Source organism: Mesoplodon mirus, assembly GCF_964341445.2.
Source record: "Mesoplodon mirus genome assembly, chromosome: 3".
Taxonomy (NCBI): Eukaryota; Metazoa; Chordata; class Mammalia; order Artiodactyla; family Ziphiidae; genus Mesoplodon; species Mesoplodon mirus.
This window is the reverse complement of record NC_138978.1, coordinates 61847639-61871420: the sequence shown is the minus strand read 5'-3', so window position 1 is coordinate 61871420 and position 23782 is coordinate 61847639. Positions and strand designations below refer to the sequence as shown.

General features: G+C 45.4%; 1 protein-coding gene across 10 annotated transcripts in view; it reads left to right on the top strand.

Moving 5' to 3' along the window:
* GNG12 (G protein subunit gamma 12) overlaps positions 1 to 23782 on the top strand; it is a 126425-nt gene that overhangs the window by 87917 nt on the left and 14726 nt on the right. Inside the window, exon 1 of one of the 10 annotated variants that reach the window (XM_082611948.1) lies at positions 18190 to 18208. The exons of the other annotated variants lie outside the window; for them this stretch is intronic. The gene's annotated coding sequence lies outside the window, so the exon portion shown is untranslated. Of the gene's footprint in view, positions 1 to 18189; positions 18209 to 23782 lie in introns of those variants that run through there. 10 annotated transcript variants of the gene reach the window in all.

Sequence of the window (23782 nt, the reverse complement as noted above, 5' to 3'; positions counted from 1 at the left end):
GATTATATGATAACTCTATTTTTAGTTTTTTAAGGACGCTTCATACTGTTCTCCATAGTGGCTGTACAAATTTACATTCCCACCAACAGTGTAGGAGGGTTCCTTTTTCTCCACACTCTCTCCAGCATTTATTATTTGTAGACTTTTTAATGATGGCCATTCTGACTGGTGTGAGGTGATACCTCACTGTAGTTTTGATTTGCATTTCTCTAATAACTAATATTGAGCATCTTTTCATGTGCTGGTTGGCCATCTGTATGTCTTCTTTGGAGAAATGTCTATTTAGGTCTTCTGCCCATTTTTGGATTGGGTTGGTTTGTTGGGGTTTTTTTTGATATTAAGCTGTATGAGCTGTTTGTGTATTTTGGAAATTAATCCCTTATTGGTTGCATCATTTGCAGATATTTTCTCCCATTCTGTAGGTTGTCTTTTCATTTTATTTATGGTTTCCTTTGCTGTGCAAAAGGTTTTAAGTTTAATTAGGTCCCATTTGTTTATTTTTGGTTTTATTTCCATTACTCTAGGAGACAGAAACAAAAAAATGTTGCTGCAATTTATGTCAAAGGGTATTCTGCCTGTGTTTTCCTCTAGGAGTTTTATAGTATCAGGTCTTACATTTAGATCTTTAATCTATTTTGAGTTTATTTTTGTATATGGTGTTAGAGAACGTTCTAATTTCATTCTTTTATGTGTACCTGTCCAGTTTTCCTAGCACCACTTATTAAACATACGGTCTTTTCTCCATTGTATATTCTTGCCTCCTTTGTCGTATGTAGATTAGTTGACCATAAGTGCGTGGGTTTATTTCTGGGCTTTTTATCCTATTCCATTGATCTATGTGTCTGTTTCTGTTCCAGTACCATACTGTTTTGATTACTGTAGCTTAGTAGTATAGTCTGAAGTTAGGGAGCATGATTCTTCCACCTCCGTTCTTCTTTCTCAAGATTGTTTTGGTTATTCGGGGTCTGTTTGTTTGTCTTACAAATTAAAATTTTTGATAGGGATTGCATTGAATCTGTAGATTGCCTTGGGTAGTATAGTCATTCTAACATTATTGATTCTTCCAATCCAGTGACATGGTATATCTTTCCATCTGTTTGTGTCATCTTCAGTTTCTTTCATCAGTGTCTTAGAGTTTTCAGAGTACAGGTCTTTTGCCTCCTTAGGTAGGTTTATTCCTAGGTATTTTATTCTTTTTGATGCCATAGTAAATGAAATTCTTTCCTTAATTACTCTTTCTGATATTTTGTTGTTAGTGTATAGAAATGCAACAGATTTCTGTATATTAATTTTGTATCCAGCAACTTTACCAAATTCATTGATGAGCTCTAGTAGTTTTCTGGTAGTGTCTTTAGGATTTTCTATGTGTAGCATCATTTCATCTGCATACAGTGACAGTTTTACTGCTTCTTTTCCAATTTGGATTCCTTTTATTTCTTCTTCTTTTCTGATTGCTGTGGTTAGGACTTCCAAAACTATGTTGAATAAAAGTGTCGAAAGTGGGCATCTTTGTCTTGTTCCTGATCTTACAGGAAATGCTTTCAGCTTTTCACCATTAAGTATGATGTGAGCTATGGGTTTGTCATATATGGCCTTTATTATGTTGAGGTAGGTTTCCTGTATGCCCACTTTCTGGAGAGTTTTTAATCATAAATGGATGTTGAATTGTATTAAAATCTTTTTCTACATCTATTGAGGTGATCATATAGTTTTTATTCTTCAGTTTGTTAATGTGGTGTATCACATTGATTGATTTGCAGATATTAAAAAATCCTTGCATCCCTAGAATAAATCCCACTTGATCATGGTATATGACCCTTTTTAAGTATTGTTGGAGTTGGTTTGCAAGTATTTTGTTGAGGATTTTTGCATCTATATTCATCAGTGATATTGGCCTGTAATTTTCTTTCTTTTTTTTTTTTTTTTTGTGGTACGCGGGCCTCTCACTGTTGTGGCCTCTCCCGTTGCGGAGTACAGGCTCCGGACGTGCAGGCTTAGCGGCCATGGCTCACGGGCCCAGCTGCTCCACAGCATGTGGGATCTTCCCGGACCGGGGCACGAACCTGTGTCCCCTGCATCGGCAGGCGGACTCTCAACCACTGCGCCACCAGGGAAGCCCCTGTAATTTTCTTATTTTGTGATACCTTTATCTGGTTTTAGTGTCAGGGTGATGGTGGCCTCATAGAATGAGTTCAGAAGTGTTCCTTCCTCTGCAGTTTTTTGGAGTAGTTTCAGAAGGATAGGTGTTAACTCTTCTCTAAGTGTTTGGTAGAATTCACCTGTGAAGCCATCTGGTCCTGGACTTTTGTTTGTTGGGAGTTTTTTTAAATTACTGATTCAATTTCAGTACTGGTAATTGGTATGTTCATATTTTCTATTTCTTATTTGCTATATTCTTAATTGTTCTTATTGCTCAAACAATAGCAAGAGTATTCATAGTCCTAGCTAGCAAATAAGTTTATCTTTCCATGTTCTGACCACTGATTTATGTACATAGACAGTTGACCCTTGAACCACATGGGTTTGAACTGCACAGGTCCACTTCTACACAGATTTTTTTCAATAGTAAACACTACAGTACCACATGACCCACAGTTGTGCAGGGCAGAGACCTGCTGATCTGAGGTCACCGAAGAGGTGTACCTGCTGGAGGGACAGAGGTCTCTGGGTCTTGCTGCAGCCCAGCTGAGCCATCTCTCAGCTTTGCTTAGACTGTGTGCTCCCTACGAGGCCTTCCAGTGTCTCGTTTGGCACATTCCCTGAGACAGCTGATCCCGTGGAGGTCTGCCCTGTGCAGTGAAGAGTGTCCCCACTGGTGTCTCTGTCTCTTTGAGCTTGATACGCATGTTTCATTCCTGAGAGGACCCCCTCAGGGGGCCCTGATGGTGGTTCAGAACCTGCCCAGCTGAGGCCTAGACCCGCTGGCAGGGTTCTTGCTGGGTGCTGCCCAGCCCAAGCACGCAGCAGGGTGGCTGGTCATATTCCTTTGGGGCACCTCCTGTGACCCCTTCCACCTGCCTGAGGACTGTCACTCAGCCCTAAGGAGAGCTGGCCGTGTGGTCAGAGAATGGGCTGTGGAGTAAGGCAAACCCAGAACCTCTTTATTAATAAGGGAGAAAGAAGCCATTGTGAGTGGGAGCTTGTGGGAAGACAGGACTTGCAGGAGGACCTGCGGATGATTAGACTGGTCCAGCCACGGGGCAGCCAGGAATTCAGAGCTCCGGACCCCATAGTCACCACCAAGTCTATTTCAGGAGTTATTCCTACTTCTTCAGTAGCTGCCAGAATAATTTCTGTGATCTCCTTCTCACAGAACACCAGGATCCCACTAACTGCAGGCCCACCCAGCAGAGTCACTGAACTACCCAGACACACTGCCATTTCCTTGGCTTTCTTATCTCACACATGCAGCCTAAACCCTGGATCAACCCCTGCTTCACCAGTTGGTGCCTGAGATGCTGCAGACAGTTTGCATACACTTTCTTAGAACATTTCGTCGTCTATGGAGTGGTTGTATTATACACATTTTCAGGTTAGTGTGAGGATTAGAGATAATGTGAAAACAGAAGCCGGCATATAAGACACAGTTAATGGTACTTAGAGTATTGTATCACCCAGTCCTTCATGCAACGTGTACATACCAGGCCTTGTTCTAAGAGCTGGGCAGAGAGCATTGAAAAAGACAGACCTTGTCCTCATGGAGCTCAGATTCTGGGGGGCAAAGACAGACCAAACACACGTAGACTATAATGTCATGAAGTGACCCCTGTTCAGAAGAAAATTGAAGCAGAATAAGGGGAAAGAAAGTGACAGGTAGAATAGGGTGTTGGCTGTTTCAGGCGTGGCAATCAAAGAATGTCTTCATGAGAAGGTGATGTGAGCAGAAACCTAAAAAAAAACAACAAAGAATTCCGTATGCACATATCTAAGGGAGGAGTATTCCAGGCCAGGGGAACAGCAAATGCTAAGGCCCTGAGGTGGGAGCAGTCTGACATATTTATGAAAAAGCAAGTAGACCTTAAGGATTGGGAGAGAAAGGTGGGATAGTGGCGAGGGGCCAGATCTAGGGTCTCCTAAACCATGCTAAGATCCTGGAATTATTCCAGGAAATGATGGGAAACCACCGAAGGGTTTGAGCAAAAAGAACAATGTGATCGGATTACATTTAGAAAGCTTCACTCCAGCTGCTGATTATAAAATAAACTGTAGGGCAGCAAAAAAGAAATAGGAAAGGACAGCAAAAAAGCTGTCTCAGGTATCTAGGAGAGAGATGAGGGTGGCCTGGACCATGCTGGGAGCATGGAGGTGATAAGCCACTGGGCTCAGGATGTGTTTCTGGTAGGCCAGCAGAGCTTTCTCTGGGATTAACTGCTGGGTATGAGATGAGGAAAGGAGTTGATGCTCCAGGTATTTTGGGTCTGAGCATTTGGATGTTGCCATTTCAGAGACAGCGAATGCTGAGAAAAGGTGGATTTTGGCAGGCAGGGGGACCTAAATCTAGAGGTTGCTTTACACATGTTAAGTTTGATATGCATTGTATCGATAGATATCCAAGTGCAGATGTTGAGCAGGCAGGTGGATATTAAAAGCCAGAAGTTCAGGGGGAGGTTGAAGCTGGACATAAATAGAAGGAGGGTTCAGGATCATGGGAAAGACCTGACAGAGACCAAAGCCGTGTGAGGACAGGGACCGTGTCTGTTTCATTGACCTCTGTATGCACAGCATGAGTATTCAGTATGTGTCTGATGAGTAAATTAATCTGTGGCTATTAAACTGTTACATGATGAATGTGGTTTCGTGCAAAACAAAAGCACCAACTGAAAATTTGCTTTATTATTCCAAACCAAAAATAGAAACCTGGTGTGTAGTTTCTTAAGAAATAATTGGCATATGATAAAATCAAAGCTTGACACTGAAAGGAACCTTTAAGGCCATTTAATGCAAAAGTTCAAAATTAGTGGAGGAGAGGGTGGTAAGGGAAGTAGACGGTTTATTGCCAAGGGTGAGACAGTGTATAGGGCCCACACACTGACAATAAACTGAATAAATAATGTCTTGACCATCAGTGCACTACTCTTGTTCAAGCTTGTGAAGATGTTGCAATTAGTAAAATAAGAGAGAACAACATAAGCTCCCAGAGACCAACTGTCTTTGGAGGGGAGAGAATTTAGTGAGTGTTTGTACATGAGAAGGAGTCTTTGTCTTGAAATGGGTGGGAAACTCGGATCTAACCCAAGCCTTTTGTTTTACTGATACAGAAAGGGAAGGGGAGTGGAATTAAGTGATTTGCATAAATGATACAGCTAATTAATGACTGTGCCTAGATGGACTCCTAGGTCTCCATAACCTGAGCCCAAAACTCCTTCCACCACAAATGTGCCTGCTCTGACTTTCAGCACCAACTTTCTTCAGACCAGTAATTGAGGTATTGCCTTAGAACGGAACTCATTTATTTTTGGCCATGGAATTATTTTAGTGATCTCTTTTGCAGGCAATTTAATATGAGAATTATAATTAGACTTTGTTTTAGCTAATTTCAAAATCCATTTACAATTCCCTAAGCATGTTCCTTTTGGCAATGCAAAAGAATAAGTAGTCCAAGGAGGGTCGCTGAAAGTAAAATGTTTAATTTGCAGTAGATAATTTACCAAGTGAGTAATTCTCGTGTTGAAAAATTAAAACTTGATTTGAGCTGCAAACATCATTTTAAGGAAGTTGAGAAGCCCATGTAGGCCTTCAGGAGGGGACACATCTGAATATCCACAACTCTCGGTTCAAACCCTGGCTCCACAACTCAATTACCTGTACAGACCATGTTGGCCAAGCTAACTCACTCCTCCAAGCCTCAGTTTACACATCTGCAAAACTTCCTTTCTAATGAGGACATTAGAAAGCACACCCATCTGATACCTGCACGGACGAGGCCCTGGGGAAAGAGAGGAGCCCCTCGCATCTTACATGTGGGGAAACTGAGGCCTGTTAGAAGTAACCCAAAGAAGCCATTGTGAGTTGAGCCCGCAATCCAATCCCCTAGCTTTTAACTACCCTCCAGCTCAGTCACCGTCTCCTGATGTTCCTGGCTCCTGACTTCCTCAGGCTGCGTTTGCCAGGAAATTGCCCAGCCATACTGCCTGGACAGCTTCCCTGGCGGAGGAGTGCCCGTTGGGGGCGCAGGCCCCCAGGGCTGGCATCACAGTCTGAGCCTGTGGGCTGCTCCAGCGGGTTCCGCTGAGAGGCTGCCCCGGTGGCTGCATTACTCACACATCCCTGCCACCCCGCGCAGCTGGCCCCGGCCTGAGCACAGGCTCGTTTACATTGTGGCACAACAGGAAGCAGGGCCGGTGTTCAGAGCCGCGTTGGCCCACGGAGAGCAGTGGCTCCAGGTGCTCTGGGTCCTGCAGCTGTGGCTGTGTCCCTCGCCTCACGTTTGCCCCAGGGTTGGTGGGCGGGGGTGGGGGGTAGCAGTCTTCTGCGGCAGCTTGGTGGGGCTTTAGTGGGGGACGGTTGAGTGTTTTGGGGGGTGAGAGGTTGGTTTGCTTTTTGTCCACTATCACATGCTTGGCAGGCATGACCAGAAAGGGGGGCGGGGGGTACCTTTTGTGGAGTCAGGGTTCCTGCATAGTTCTCCCACAGCGGCTGCAAGTGAAATGGCAGAGGCGTGAGTCACCCTGTGAGACGGGAACAGGAAGACATCCTGTTGATGCCAAGCCATTTTCAGTTCAGTTATGAGAATTTACACCCTGCCCCCCCAAAAAAAGACAAAAAATCAGCATTCGACATACGTCTCCCCGAGCACAGTGGTCTGGCACTGGCTGTGTTCCCTTGAAGGACGGCCCGGGGCCCAGCTTGGTTTAGTGCTCAGGAAATTGGCCGTGTCCTTGGTCTGCTGTGTCTGTGACGGTATCAGAGAACCCTCTTTGCCAAAGAAACTTTCTGTCTGAGGTTTTGTTTGTTTGGTTTTTGATTCTTGTTTTGTTTTTATTCAAATATTTTCCCTTGTTTCTCTTCTCGGGAAGGTAATGCACTGTATGGTTTCTTAGGATTTTCTTTTGTGTAAACATTTTTCATGTTTTTCTGACAGGAACTGTTGCTTATGAAGATCAACTGAGAATTTATAATATTTGAGGGATTCTCTGCTCCTTTTAATGGAATTCTCATAATCCCCTTGTTCTTAAATTATCATTATAATAATGTATTGAATGCTTAGAGCCGGGCACCCTTTTAAAAACTTCACATATACATTTAATCTTCACAAGAGCTCCATGAGGTAGAGGGACTATTGTTATTCCGAGTGTGCAGATTGAGGGGACTGAGGCTTGGGTTAAGCAATTTCCAAAGTCACAAAGTTAGTTGAATGGCAAGTGCCAGCCCTTAAGCCCCGTTTCCAATCACTCTCTTTGCCAGCATTTACTCAAAGTATGGTCAGCAGAGCACTGACCTCATGAGATGTTCCTAGAAAAATGTAACTGTGTTCAAATAATTGGGGGAAATGCTGCAAACCATATGCCTCTTGCAGATCATAAACGTATCTTAGTGTGGGAAGACCCTGTGTAGTCCTATGTGAAAGAAGCCTACTTATCTTTGTTTGAACTGGGATTCTCCAAAATAGATGTGACATGGACCCTTATTTCCATGTATACCTATTAAGTTGTAATGTGTTTTGAGAAACACCACGCTACTATACGAAAGCATGTAGCCAGGTGATTGAGAGCTTTGGAGCCAAAGTACCTGGGTTGGAATACTGTATCTGCTACTTCCTCTGCCTCACTTTCCCCATCTGTACAATGGTGAAATATAATAGCACTCTCTCACAGGGTGATGGTGAGGACTAAATGAGTCAGTGCATCTAGAAGACCTAGGAGAGTGTTGTACACATGGAGAAGTACTAGATGTTCCAAATGTAGCAGGATGAATCAAAACATTTGCTACTACCTGTGGGGTCTGGCCGAAGCCAAAATGCTATTTCATGGTGCTTATGAGACAGGAAGCATTGCCCTCCCTCTTTCCCTTGGTTCTCTCTCTAGCTTCCTTGGATTCTCTCTGCCTCTCACCATGTGGTTGGTCCAGATAGCAGCTCAGAGCTGGGCTCGGGTCTCTGCCCTTGAGTCAGGATTAGCATGCACTCTTGCTGGGCCAGGGGACAGCTATCGGCATTAACCACATGCCTGTGGGTGGCCCCAGCAGAATCTGCAGAGAGAATGTGCTGGTAAGAAAGGAACTCAAGTTCCCTGTGTTTAAACAAGGCAGCTGCCCTTGCACGCTGTTGGCTCCTGGACTTCCAGAAGGGGAAACTGTTGCAAAGCATTGCACTTTCACTGAATTTGCTGCTCCCCCTGTCACCTGCCACTAACCAGAGCAGCTCCTCCAAGGGGGTCCAGCGCTGGATGAGAAGCCTTGCAATTCTGCAGGCTCGGCTTCTGGTCCTGGTGTCTCAGCACCCAGCCAGCCTGAGCCGCCTCATGCAAAGTCCTGCAGCAGACAGATAGTGCTTGGTGGGGCCTGGTTCTTCCCCTCCTCTGCATGTTCCAAAGTTGGTTGTGCGTTGACTCCCGGGAAGGATCAGAGAGAAGTCCATTGGAGAGAAGTAGAGCAATTACAGGAATTTACTAGTTTTCAAAGTGAGCGCCGTATGTTTACATTGCCCTTTGTGATTTTTCTCTAAATTTTATTTTATTATTTTTTTTAATATCTTTTATTATTTATTTATTTTGGCTGCCTTGGGTCTTCGTTGCTGTGCGTGGGCTTTCTCTAGTTGCGGCGAGCGGGGTCTGCTGTTCGTTGCGGTGTGCGGGCTTCTCATTGTGGTGACTGCTCTAGTTGCAGAGCACGGGCTCTAGGCACACGGGCTTCAGTAGTTGTGGCATGCAGGCTCAGTAGTTGTGGCTCGCGGGCTCTAGAGCGCAGGCTCAGTAGTTGTGGCGCACGGGCTTCGTTGCTCCGCGGTATGTGGGATCTTCCCGGGACCAGGGCTCGAACCTGTGTCCCCTGCGTTGGCAGGCAGATTCTTAACCACTGCGCCACCAGGGAAGTCCTCTCTAAATTTTAAATGTCTCAAAATAAGAAATTCAAATTAGAAAAATGCACCACAACCCTCTATGTGAGCAAGGCTGGTTACCCGTAATATATTTATTATTGAGTGAAAAAATGAAATTTGCAGAACTATATGTAAATATGGCCCCATTTGTTTGAAAATCCACATATATGTGTATGATGTGTGTGTTTGGGAAGGCCAGAGGAAGGTGTGGAAGGAAGGAAAAAGACTAGGGATAGTAGTTACCCCTTTGCCCTTTCGAGTGAAATTAGAAGCAAAGAGTTTTAACTTTTTATTCGATTCACATGCCTATAGGTTGAATTCTTCAGCATATTCCTTTTGTTATTAAAAAGAAGAAGAAGAAAATAATAAAAGGGAAACACCCCGAGGTAGACTCCAAAAATAGGGCTAGACTAAATAGTAGTGGTTGATAATGGGTGTAGTCTGCCTAGGCTGGGAAGCTTTGCAGTGAGAAGGAAGGAAACAGACCAGACCAGAAAATGGGCCAATTCCAGTCCCAGTGAGTATGGTACAGGCTCGGCTCAGCAGAGCAGTGGGTGGCTTTGGAGCCTGTGCAGTTACAAGTGGTGTGAAGTTTTGCTTTCCCTTTCCCACGCCTTCCCTCCGGTAAGCCACCCAGGCTGCCCAGGTCCTCAGGGGTTCAGCTCCCCTTGTATTGCCCTTGGCCATGATAAAGCACTTTAATCACCCAGGCCCTGACCAAACGGAGGGGCCATTGCTATCACTGGGTCACCTCTGCAGAGTCCTCACTCCCCGTGAGAGTTCCACCGGCAAACTTTGGAGCCCTGCCCAGCGGGGAAAGGTTCAAGTGGGGAGAGGACCTTGACTCAAAGTCAGGAGCTGGGGTCTTCTCCCAGTTCTGAGGGGCCTTGGACAAATCAAATTTCCTTCTGCCTCAGTTTTCTCAGATGCTAGACATACAAAGTAATTTAATTACAGGGAGGTTGTGAGGTGTGATAGTAGGAGTGAAAGAGCTTCAAAAGGTAAAAGGTGGTGATTTGAAAAGAAAAACTGGCCCCCTGGATGTTGTTATTAGCGGTACTTTGCTGGGGGCAGGGCAGGCAGGGTACTCAGTGCCTGAGCTGATTTCTCTCCCAACACAGCGTTCACTTTCTGCGCTGACTTGGAGGCAGAGCCCCTTCCCTTGCGGTATTCAAAGTACTTGCTGTCCTAGGAATCCCCTCTTTGTTGATAAGAAACACGAGGAGGGGGCTTCCCTGGTGGCGCAGTGGTTGAGAGTCCGCCTGCCGACGCAGGGGATGCGGGTTCGTGCCCCGGTCCGGGAAGATCCCACATGCCGTGGAGCGGCTGGGCCCGTGAGCCATGGCCGCTGAGCCTGCGCGTCCGGATCCTGTGCTCCGCAACGGGAGAGGCCACAACAGTGAGAGGCCCGCGTACCGCAAAAAGAAAAAAAAAAAGTAAAGAAACACGAGGAGGGCCTGAGAGGGTGAATAGTCTGTCTCTTTTTCCCACCTTACCAGATCCCACCGGAAGCCAGGGAACAGGGCCCAGGGTGAGGCTGGACTCTCGGATTCCACATTCTAGGTGCTGAGCATTTAACTGGACTGTCCTGCTTCAACAGTCACTTTATGCTGAGGGCACCTCTAACTGACGGATGTCAGTGTTTGTTGAAGAATGACACAGAGTGGGACCCCACTCCTCACATACACTTCCTCTAGGGTTTAAGGAACTTTAAACGTTCTCCTTTGTGATGACAGGATTTCCCTCCAGATGTCAGTCATTCAGTATAGTGAACATCTGGGCCTAGACATCAAATCATACAGGTGAATGGCGCACCTGAACTTGTCCAGCTCATTTATGCTACGCCCTGTGGGTTTTTTCTGTCCCACCTTCCCACTCTCTTTCCTCATTCACTCAAAACCCATTTTAAGGAGACGTTGCATATTCATTTATTAAGTAAATATTTATTGAGTGCCACCGTGCGTATGACAGTACACTAGCACTGAAACCATATCCGAGTTTCATTAGCTTAAGTCCAGGGGGGCCGAGGAGCACCGGAAGATAAGCACACAGATAACTGCATTACAAAGCAAGAGGCAGTTAAGTGCCAGAGGCAGGACAATGTGTTCTAGACCCTCAAAGGAGAAACACATCATCTCCATCCATCTGACCTACCAAGGAGGCACATCTCTGATCATATCAGTCCCTGCTTAAAATTTTTCAGTGGCTCTCAGTTGCCTCCAGCATAAAATCCAAACTCCTGAGCCTGGCAGCCAACCTTTTGACTCTATTCCACACCCCTTCCAGCTCTTCTTCATGGTGTCTCTGCTCTGCCGAACCTAACGGCTACCTGCCTTTCCCTGCACAGCACCAGGGCTTTCATAGCCTTTGCCCCTCCACTTGGAATTGCCCTACCCTCCCAGCTCCATAGCCTGCAGTGTGGTGCCACCTCTCCCATAAAGCCTGCCCAGATTTCCCCCAGCCAGAAGGAATCACTCCCTCTTCTGAACTCCCCTTGTACTGACCTCTCTGTCTCTCCTGATGCAGCTTTTCTGCTTCAAGTTATTTGTGGATGCACCAGTTTTCCCTCTGCTGGATGGAAAGCTCCCTGAGGGTTTGTTTATGTGTAGACGCTCAGTGCCAGCCAAAGCATCAGAGCAGCCCCCTGATAAACAGCTGTGGTATGGAGGTGGGGGGAGCTTTAGGTTGGAGGATAAACAGAGACTTGGTGATAGAGGCAACCTGACAGGACCTGGAAGCAGGGGTGGCATCTCAACAGGGGGCCTGGGAAGGGCAAGTCAGAGTTCAATTCCAGGGGCCATTTGAGGAGCTACAAGTCAGGTTATTTTCTCTCCTACCTCTCTTGGGTTGTGGGTCCCCTTCGATTAATGCTCTGGACCCTCTCCCCAGAAAATGTACATACCCACAGCATTTCATAGAGGGTATCTGGACCTTTTTGGGGAAAGAATCCCAAAGCAAAAAATTAGCTGACGACTGGAAAGGTAAATTACAGCCATATTGTGAAGGGTTTCTGGGCCATAGTGAAAGTTGCATTCACTTCAGCAGTTAATCGGGAGCAGTTGATGTTTTTTGGTTTTTGTTTCTTTCTTTTGAAGTGTTATATCTCGCAGCTGCTGACCCAGATCGTATGCATAATGATTTTTTTCACAAGCTAAACACACACATGTAGCCAGCACTTGGAAAAGTCCCTTTGTGTCCCCTTTGCCACCTTCCCCTTCAGGAGTAACACTGGCCTGACATCCAACAGCATAGATTAGTTTCACCAGTTTTTGTGCTTAATGGCCTCGTATGGTAGGTACTTCTTTTTACTCTTTGTGTCTGGCTCCTTTCACTCAACATTATATTTGTGAGATTCATCCATATTGTTATACAGTTCCCTGGAGGTCTAGTGGCTAGGATTCGGGGCTTTCATCCATATGGTTGCATGTATTTTGGAGCTTGGCATTTACTACGGAATGTTCCATTGAGTGAGATATTATTCTCCTGCTTGGGTCATTGAGGCAGTTTCCATCTGGGGGCTGCTATGAACATTCTAATGCATGTGTTTTGGCGGATATAGGACTAGAATGGCAATACGTAAATGTTCTGCCCAAGTGACTATTGCCATATTTTGTATTCCCTCCCCCCATCCAGTTGATGATTTTTTTTTTTTTTGCGGTATGCGGGCCTCTCACTGTTGTGGCCTCTCCCTTTGCGGAGCACAGGCTCCGGACATGCAGGCTCAGCGGCCATGGCTTACGGGCCCAGCCACTCCGCAGCATGTGGGATCTTCCCGGACCGGGGCACGAACCCGTGTCCCCTGCATCGGCAGGCAGACTCTCAACCACTGCGCCACCAGGGAAGCCCCAGTTGATGATTTTTGAGGTGCATCATAAGATTAGAGTTGAATTTTAGGAAGATGTATTTGGCTGTGGTATCTTTGATGTCTCTGAGCAGTGGTTTCAGAGAGCCCTGGGAATCTGCAGAGTCGCCTTAGGGGCTGCCACTGGGCAGAGAGAAGGGAGGCTGAGTTAGTGGTAGTGCTCTGAGCTCCTCGTACACAGCCACCCTCCAGCAGAGCAGGCGCGCTCGTATCTGTTTCATCAGCTTTTGCCATTATCTAGGATTGCTGGTCCATGGCCAGCAGTCTGACAAGTTGACAGCTGTTGGGGGAGAGCTCAGGGAAACCAAGAAAAGCGAGGCGGTTGTAGTCATCTCCAAACACATATCGAGGGAGGGCCTTAATAAGAGGTTGATGGCAGGGGCACCAGACAGGAAGGTGTGGATAGGAAAACAGAACCTGTAGGACTGGTCACCTCTTTGGATGTCAGGGAGCAAGGGGGTGGTCTCAGAAACAGAACTAACGTTTTGAATCTAGGTAACCGTAATAAAGGTTGCTTTCTTAGCAGAGAGATTGAGAAGCCAAGTCCAGAGAAGGGCCCCCGGGGAGAAGAAGAAGGGGAGCCTGGCTTCTGACAAGTTTAAGGAGCAGGCAGCCTATGTGGATGAGGGGGTCCCGCAGACAGCTCCGGGACCAGACACAGATGTAAGAATCCTCTGTAAGGGGCTTCCCTGGTGGCGCAGTGGTTAAGAATCTGCCTGCCAACGCAGGGGACACAAGTTCGAGCCCTGGTCCAGGAGGATCCCACATGCCGCGGAGCAGCTAAGCCCGTGCGCCACAACTACTGAGCCCGCGCTCTAGAACCCGTGAGCTACAACTAGCCCGCATGTGTAGAGCGCGTGCTCCACAACAAGAGAAGCCACCGCAATGAAGAGTAGCCCCCACTTGCCACAACTAGAGAAAGCCTGCGAGCAGCAACGAAGACCCAACGCAGCCAAAAATAAATAAATTACTTACTTAAAAAAAAAGAAAGAATCCTCTGCAAGCCCTTGGAGGGAGATGGAAGGAGGGAGGACAGTGAGAGGAAAACTAAGCACGCAGGCGAAGTCTTCAAGGACAGGAGGACTTGGAGAGGGAAAGATGTCAGCCCGGGAGACAGAGCGGCACAGTCGGAGGCATGCAGACGTGCCCAGGGGAGGATCGGGGCTCAGAGACCGAGGGAAGAGTCAGGAGGCTGGGACAGCCCAGCAGTGTCAGTGTCAAAAAATGGACTTGTTCCAAGAGTTCTTCAGCTTTATCTGGAATCATGACATTTCACGGAAGTGCCTTCTTAACCATCAGTAATGTTCAGGGTTATGTGCATATTGTGCTGTTATCTCTGAAAATTGGCAACAGCGTGCCCTTGCACATGGTAACTCACCCAGAAATTTCAGTTCACTCTGATAGCCCTTCCCAGAACATTCTAGCTAAAAAAGCTTACTGTATTTGTGAGCATGGCTTTATTTTAAAACATCCATGAACAATATTTTCTCTCCCATATGCTTGCTTGCTTCAGAACCCACTTGATAAGGAAAGCTCCCCTGCCCATCCCTCCCCTATTTGGGCTGATCCCCACTTATAAAGTCTTCTGGGGCTTCAGAAGCATCTCTGTGCTGGCCACACACACCCCTCCCATGTGCGTAATTCTTTCAGGGCACTAGATTCACCTGTTTGTGTCCCTACACGGTTTACTTTAGTGACTTTGTCCCTGCCGTGATCATTATGACAATATATAAATATTAAGATCTGAGTAATTCTAAAGAGCAGGAAAGAGAGGACCACTCAGAGAGAAGCAAAGAAGAGGTGCAGAGTGTGTACATTGCTGTCCTTTGCTAAGGATGAGGAAGCTGAGACTCAGAGAGGGCAAATGACTGGCCACCAGTTTGGCAGATGAGTCAGGGAGTCCCAGGTGTCGAGCTGAACAGCCCTGATGTATTCTAGTCTCTGCGGCTCTTTTACCCAAATGTACATCCAGATCACCCGGAACTTTTTCAGAATGTACTTTTCCCAGGACTTACCCTGATGTTCTGATTCTGGAGGTTTGGGGGTGAACTTCAGACCTGGGTGCACTGAAAGAACTGCCCAGGTGATTCTGAAAGCAACCTGGTTAGGAGTTCAACGTCAAGTCACTTTGTGGTTTCTGTGTTTCACTCCACGCTACCTCTTAAGTGCAGGTATAATCTGCGTCTAAGAAAATGTCATTAAACGGGTTGTGTCTCAGAGAGGAAAAACCAATACTTTCCTCTATTTAAGAAGTATATGGAATTACGAAAAGTGAATGTTACACTAAATATTAAGAAGGGAAGCACCTGATAGGCTACTGAGAAATAAGAGTCTTGTGAGGCAAAGGATTCTGATACTTTTCCGGTTATCTGCAAAAATATCTTACCTATTGACCACATACATTTGCATGCTAAATTCAAAAGGTTCACCCAAGTCCATAAGTAGAAATTAAAATGAAATTAAGTATTTAGTTGACCCCATCTGATATAGATGGTATATGAGAAAGCACTTCATAAATTTCCATCTTGGGGGCATTATTGGGATACCAGACTTACCCCATTAGAAATAGAATACCAGGGCTTCCCTGGTGGTGCAGTGGTTGAGAATCTGCCTGCTAATGCAGGGAACACGGGTTCGAGCCCTGGTCTGGGAGGATCCCACATGCCCCGGAGCAACTAGGCCCGTGAGCCACAACTACTGAGCCTGCGCGTCTGGAGCCTGTGCTGCGCAACAAGAGAGGCCGCGATAGTGAGAGGCCGGCGCACCGCGATGAAGAGTGGCCCCCGCTTGCCACAACTAGAGAAAGCCCTCGCACAGAAACGGAGACCCAACACAGCAAAAATAAATTAATTAATTAATAAACTCCTACCCCCAACATCAAAAAAAAAAAAAAAGAAATAGAATACCAGATTTCGACATTGGGTCAAGGCAGAAGTGACATACAAACATATGGCAGCATCTGTATGTGACACTTAGGTATGTTTCCCCAGAATTTAGCTGGAGATGGTTTTCATTTATAAATGGAGGCACAAGCATCCCGTGATCATGTGATCACTGGGTCAGTTCATTTATAAATGTTGACACTGACAGGTAATGGCTGTTTATAAGACTTGGATATGTTTATTTTTTCAACCTACTAAAATCAGTCTCATAATTTCTACATGTAATTTCTACATGTAATATAAACACATCATTTATTTTGACTTATATTATACATAAAATTGTTCCAAAGAATCTCATGTGCTTCTGAAAATACCCCAAGGACAAACTTTTGATAGAATCTGCTTCAACCTTCTGAAACTCGTATTTGGTCACAGACAACTAAATGCTGATTTCTTATGATTTCTCCCAGGAATTTAGTCCCTGGACTCCTTAAGTGTTAGAAAAGTTTAACTTTACAGTTAAATACCTGAATAAATAACAGGCACTAATATTGTCATATTGGTATTAGCATTTGCTGGAAGGTGTATGTTACTCCCACTGCCACTCATAAGATGAATTACCCTCGGGAAGCAGCCCCCTTCCCTCCATGGTAAGCACCTGACCTGCAGAAGCAGACTTAAGCAATGGAGGCATCTGGGGGTAGTTCTTTCTTTCCAGAGCTTGCAGCATCACAACTGTACTTTCCTATATTCGGCCTTAATATAAGGGGAAAAGTGCCACCGAGGCCAGAGTCCAGATAAGGAGCTGCTTTTGAAACCAAGGGTAGCAGGTAGCCTAAAACCAATATCTATGTCACCCTCACTTTCATAAGTACAGGAATGAGGAAAGTATATGCCCTAGTGTTCATTTTGGAAACTCAAGTAAAACTGTGCTTAAGACATAAGAAGGAGTTGTGTAAGATGTTATACTTCAGAGATGTTTGTTATGGTTCCTCATTGATATATAATCAGAAACAGAGCTAATACAGTGAGTTTCTCTGACTTGACCTCTTCATCCAGAGATAACGCATCTGGGAAAGTATTACCTGAAGGAATCCTTTTGTCATGTGACATGATCCCCATTTGTTTCAGAAATTCTGAGTTTTATACATCGGGTTCAGGCCCTTATCATCACTCATCTAAAATACTGCCATAGATCCCTGTGTCATAATTTTATTGGAGAAAGTATTTATTGAGTTCCTGCTGTGTGTCCAGCCCCAGGAATGTATTGCACCTTCTGTTTGCTGAATTAGGAAAAGGAAAAATCACAAAGCCATTGCTTCCTGCCAGGGCTATCCATGTGTCTCGTAACAAACCAAATCAGTACGTATTTATTTTGTGTGTATTGTATATGGAAGAAGTAGAGAACGGTGTAATATGGGGTGGCTGGCCTCAAGGGCCAACCATCAGAGAGAGGATTAGACTTAAAGAAGGGCTCTGGTGGGTGAAGTAGATGCAAAATATTTGTGAGAAGTATGATGGCTGTAGTCGTAAAGCCAGCCCTTGGGACGTGTGGTCTGGTAAGTTACTAGTACACCAAGAGAAGCAGAATATTTGAAATAGTTCTGGCCTGGAAAATCTGGGGCTGAGAGTGGCCATAGAAATTCTTTATCTGGGCTTACAGGCAGCATCCTTTCCCACTGCATTCCATCTGATGATCCTGTTTTGTGAAATTCTTGTGTTTAAGAGAACAAACCTTAAGAAGCAAGTTGTTGGTAGTAACATGCTGTGTATTTAAATTGATGTCCTCTTTCCAGTGGTCTTGAGTGTCATTCTGTCATGATATATCTTTTGCTTGATTCAGCCCTCTTTCTCAAAAGTTCTGTATCTCATTGAAAGAAAAATGTTAATGGATTTGAATTAATTCATATTTCTGAGGAATTTCATATCACCTGTTAAGGTGAACAGAGATATTCTGAAATTTTACAGAACTCAGTGAGCTGCAGTAGAAGTGTGCCTTTTGGGTGCCAAATTATTTAAATTGCATTGATGTTGCTGATGAGGTTTGGACCTTAAATGACTTGGCTTGGTTTCCTAGTCCATGTTTTCCCTCAAGTAACATTTTTTTTTGGAAAAGGAGGGAATCAACAAATTGCTTTGGAAGGGAGAGCTCTAATCCTTTTACACAGAGAATGAGTTAGAACTACAGGAAGCTTCCTTGGGGACCCCTTGGATCTTCAGTTCTTTCCCTTTGAAAATATATGAACTTTTAGGTTCCATGAGTCTCAAAACAAACAGGTACTTTACCTGTGAGGGCCAGCATGGAAAGTTCATCTTGCTGGTCATTCCGGGAATTCGATAGACACTGCTTTTCCCCAATGCAGTTATCAAGTCCGGACGTGTTGGAAAGGAGGTTGGGCATATTCCCTGGCTATCGTTTCACGGGAGAAGGTGAGATGAAGAAAGAAAGAAAAATTAAGTATCCTATTATGTAGTCGGTAGCATGTACAAGTTATGGGTATCGGGACCAGAGTCGGGTCTTTTTTTTTTGGTCAGTGAATGCAAGGAGGGTGCGAAGCTTCCTGGCAAGTTAAACTTTGGCACCTGTGACTCAGGGCCTGAGTGGCACGTACAGTGGGCAGAGGGCCCAGATCATGGCTGTTTTAATCCCCTCTGTGCCTCCTAAAAAGGCAATTAAATTACTTCCTCCGTACTGTGGACATTGGACATACTTGCTAGATGGTGATCTGGGAGAGGAAACAGTAGATAATAATTAACGTATCTTCCACTCTTTCATGACAGAGCTCATCTTATGGTGTTGGTCATTATCATGTTATAGATTATGAAGTGTTTAGGATCATAGAATTTTACTCTTAACCTTTTATCCTTGAAGTTTTCAAACATACACAAAAGTAGGATGCACTCCGTGTACGTGCCACCGAGCTTCAACAAATCAGCAACAAATTTCATAGCCAGTCTTGCTTCATCTACCTCCTCACCCACTCTCACTACCCTTCTCGTTTGGCACCATAGGTTAGTCTTGCCTTGAACTGTCAGAAAATGGAGTTAGTATGCACTCTTCTGTGACTGGCTTCCTTCGCTCAGCATGATGTCTAAGGGATCCGCCCATGTTGTTGGTGCATCGGTAGTTGGTTTCCCTTTTTCCTCACCTATTAGAAGGCTTTCAGCCACGTTTCTCTAATAATCCCCTGCGCTCACCATTCCTGAATCAGTGCTTCTCTCTTGGTCCCTTAACCTTCGACCTCCCGTCCCTTCACACTGTGGAAACCACTCACTCAGGGGCGCCCCCATCCCCAAGTTCCATGAGCTATGCTTGCTCTCTCCTTCCTTTATCCCTGTAAAGTGACTAATAACTGCCCCTCCTCCTGGTTTTGTGAGTAACAATTACTGGGATTTTTTATTTTTTTTAATCATAAAAGCATCACTTGTGGTTGAGAGCACAGACTCTGGAGCCAGGCTGCCGGGATCGCAGTGCTGGCTCCTGCACTTACCTTTGCTCTGACCTTGGCTGTGTTCTAAGCGTCTGCCTCCCTCAGTTCTTTTAATCCTAAACTGGGAAAAACAATAGTAACCACCTCATAGTGTTGTTTTGAGGATGAAGTAAGTTAATATCTGTAAAGCTCTTAGAACAATGCTTGGCAAGTGTAAGTGCTGTACAAGTATTAGCTATTAAGAGCAAAAAAATAAATAAAAACGTACACACTGCAGGAGTGCGTAAAGACACTAAAAATCCCCTAAAATGCTTACCGCCTATCTATAGCTACATTGTGGACTCTTCCAATGTGTTTTTTGGATATATTTTAACTAAACATATTTATAACTAACTGACTAAACATTAACGTGCATTAACGTGCACGTGCAGCACGTTAACGAGCAGCATTAACGTGCCCTTTCTGCCTCTCTTCCCCTGGCTTTTGCGATGGTGTCGCCCTGCCCCTCCTCTGCTCCTTTGAAGCTGCCGTTATTGTCCCCCGACACACGGGGAAGGCCCAAGGGTGCGCCCTGCTCTTTTCTTCATGCTCTCCCTCCAAAGTCTAGCGCTCAGCCACCATTTCCAGGCTGTTGATCCTCACCCAGCCCAAAGAAAGAAGTCTTGTTCATTCTTACATTTCCTATCTCTTGCATCCAGCTTTTTCTTTACATTCCAATTGCCTCCATATGTTTGAAACCTTATTATGCTCTAACTCCTAATGGCAGTAATGATGCTGATAGATAACAGTGGGTGGTTTCTGTGTGCCAGGCTCTTTTCTATATGATCCCATTTAATCATTAATCACAGTCCTGTGAGGTAGGCACTCTTGTTACCCCATTTTACAGATAGAGCGCCTCGGGGTTCAGTGAGGCTAAGTGGCTCATTCCACATACACACGAAGTGGCACAGCCCAAATTTGAACCCAGTTCCATCTGATCATAAATATGACCTATACCCTGTTGCCTGCCCTCTAGACCTTCCATGGAAATACTCCACTTGTCTCTCTCTGTCCCCCACTTCTGTTCCATCCTACAAAAGGTTGTTGGATTGTTTTTCTGATAACACTCCCTATGCCTGTCATTCTGGTAAAAAACCTTCAGTGGCTCCCATTTTCACATAAGAGAATCAGCTTTCATCCACTCTCTACTGCTCCCCTCAATAACCATTCTAAATTCTCCCCACTCCTTTGCCACCACCCATCCAGTTCGTATCCTTAAGGGATTGATCCATTTAAGAACTGTATCCTTCGTGCATGTCTGCTTGCTCAAGCCCTCACCGACTCTGTCTTCTCTAAGCTCCTAATGCTTGCACTTGGCATGCCTTATTGGCCCACTGCTATTCCTTATTCATATTCAGGACTTAGTCCATCTTGTTGGAATCACAAGCCCTTTAATCACCAGTGTAACAGCCCACATTCATTGTTTGTCGGCCATGCCCAGCCCAGCTGGTGACTGTAAATGTCAGTGTGCTGCACACACACGTCTCAGTCCTTCTCAGCCTCTCTCTCTCTCAAACCCCCCACTCCTATGCCTTCAAGCAGCTGTGCTGTTCAAAGCAGGAAGATGACTACCTAGTTGCTTCTTAATCTAAAATGGATGTAACAGCGTTTACCTGTTGCCTCACTTTCAACTCTCCCATTAGGTGTTTGGTTGTTTGTCTTAATTCGCTCTGGGCATGTAGGTGAGCTTCTCTCTGCTTAGCAGGATTAGAAAGCATGTCCTCTGCTCAAAGTCAGGGAGATGCTAGGCCTTTATGACCAGAATCCTAAATATCTCTGTTCTGCTGCTTTGTCAGCCCACCAGGAATGAGGGTAGAATGGCTATGCTGGGGACAACAGCCCGGGTAAGGGATCTCATTGCAGACAGCATCCAGCCCTGCTCAGCTAGGGGAGGTAGAGGGGGTGCAAGGCAGATCCTTCAGGAAGGCTGATGGGGAGGACTTCAGCTGTCACATAGATGGGAAAGAAGGCACCTGTTTTCTGAGTTTGGGTATCAAAAGGACCATCAACCACATAACCACAGGTAAGAGATGAATGGGCATTCGGAATGTTCTGCCTCCTTCCTTAGATTGGTCCTGTGTCCCTTGCCAGGAATCACTTCCTCAAGGCAAAGTCCCTGTGTCTTTTGGAACCAAACGATGCTATATGAAGTGAGAGAATGATTTCCGAACGACATGAGAACTTAGCCCAGAGACCGTTTCCTTGCACCCCAAGGTGCTCAGTATCTGTGCAGGGAAGGAGCCAGAGGGTGGGGACGACTCCAGATGGGAACCCCTAGATCTCTGCTCCTCCACAAGCGGGCTCCACACCACACCAGCAACGTCAGCCTCACCGGAAACTTCGCACAAATGCAAGTTCTCCCCCCAGCCCAGACCTACTGACTGAGAGACTCAGAGATAGAGAAGCACTGTTCCAGGGGGCTTCCTCGCGTCATATAGCATCGTTTGCTCCCCAAATCGGTGAGCCCTTTGAAGGCAGGAATTCAGTCTTCCGCTTCTCTGATCATTCCTACTTCCTCTCTCCGGCCCCAGCAAGCTGCTCCTGTAGAAACCTGCAGACAGATGCAATGTGTGCAGTGATGGCTAGGCACACCAGGATTGATTTCAGCCCTGGAGAGCTTCAGTTTCCTCATCTGGAAGATGGGTTAATGACACCACCTTCACCAAAACCCCCAAATATATAGTTCAAATTAAAAAACAGGGTACAGAGCAATGCATGAGATGCTCCCATTTGTATTTTTTGGAACAGGTATGTGGGTAATCACGTTTGTGTATGTGTGATGTCTTCAGAAGGAAGCACAAGAAACTGGTAACAGTGATTACCTTGGGAAGTCTAGACTAGAAGGACAGCTAGTTTTTGTTGCCTACACTTTTCGACTGTTTAAAATTTTGACTGTGCACATATATTCTTTTCAAAACTAGTTAATGAAATAATAGTAATTTCTTTTTCAGAGATGCTGTAAAGAGTAAGTAAAATAACTTTACATAAAGCCCTGAACACAGTGCCTGGCACAGGAAAAGCACTCTGTTAGTGTCAGCCTTTGTCTTCAGTATTAAATAGTTGTGGAATTCATCCATTCATTTATTTATTCATTCATGAATAAACAAATGGGACATGCAGCTGTCCTCAGCCAGCCACGCAGATATGAGCAAATCATTTCTCAGCCAGTCTCACTATGCTAGGTAGAGAGTAAAACTTGTTTGTAAAGGTCACTCTCAGTCTTGATGGTAAACACGTGCCTCTGCATGGCTGGACCCTAGCTCGGCATACATGGTTGGGGGCGCTGGACCCTGCACCTCTGCAGTGCATGTCAGAGAGCTGCTCCCTCGGCCTGCCTCCACTGGCTGTGAACCTGTTTGGGGCACAGTATGGGGGTGCAGAGCAGCATTGCCCTCAGAACCTGGGCACCACGCAAGTGGCCAGCCCACGCTGGAGCTAAATGTTCACAGTCCCAGAAACTGGCCCTGATCAGGTGCATCGGAGTCCCAGGGACTCCAGCCCAGCTCCTCAGAGCTGTGAAGCATAACCTTTGGCTTGGAACAGGCAGTATTTTGCAGGGTACGTGGGGGAAGGAGCAGCAAGCTGTATCCTGTTTCTAAGAAGACAAACACTGTACACATTAACACCCCAGGGTGATAGGTTCACACTGGCTGATGTGTTGTATTGGTTGCTATATTGAGTGTCTTAACCTAACCCAGGTATTTATTGAGGCCCCATTCTCTGCATTAGTCAATATGAGGGAGAAGATGGCATGGAAAATGCACCTGCCTGGTTAAGGGCGTGGCTTTGAAGTAGGAGAGTTCTGGGTTCAAATCCTGTTTCTACCACTTTCTAGCTGTCTGATCTTGGCAAATTATTTAACCTTCCTGAGCTTCAGTCTCAATAGGTATAATAAATGCAACCTCTTATAGTTGCAGGCAGTATTAAGTGAAGTATTATCTGTAGAGAGTACTTGACATAGTAACTGGCACATAGTAAGTAATGAATAAATGTACTTGCTATACTGTTATTATTGAGCTAAACTTCCCACAGTTTAGTGGGAAGACGATTTTCACACACAAAGTCAGTTACATAACAATAAGCATTAAATAACATACAGTTAAGCATTGAAATAAATAAATGGTGTCGTGGACCCTTTTTGAGAGCTTGATGATAGCTATAAATCCTCACTTCAGAAAAAATAAACATAGGCACACAACCGAATTTTGCATGCAATTTTAGGGGCTTCATTCACATCTCCCCCTGCCTCTCCATCTCATGCATGGGCCATCCCTTAGGGGTCCTTGCAACCCCTGAGCTTCAAGCATATAGCAAGAATTCGTAAGGGGAATTAGTCACTGTAAGCAAAAGTATTGATAGTTAGGGAGCCCTTCCTGGAAGAGTTAAAAATGTGAACTAGCCTAAAAGAAGAGAGAATTTAAATTGGCCAAGAGAAGCAGGCTGAGAACTTGGGTGGAGATTTGCAGATGGGACTTGAAAACGCAGCCCACAAAGCCAGAGGATGGGGTGACAGCCCCCTGAGGCTACAGCAGGC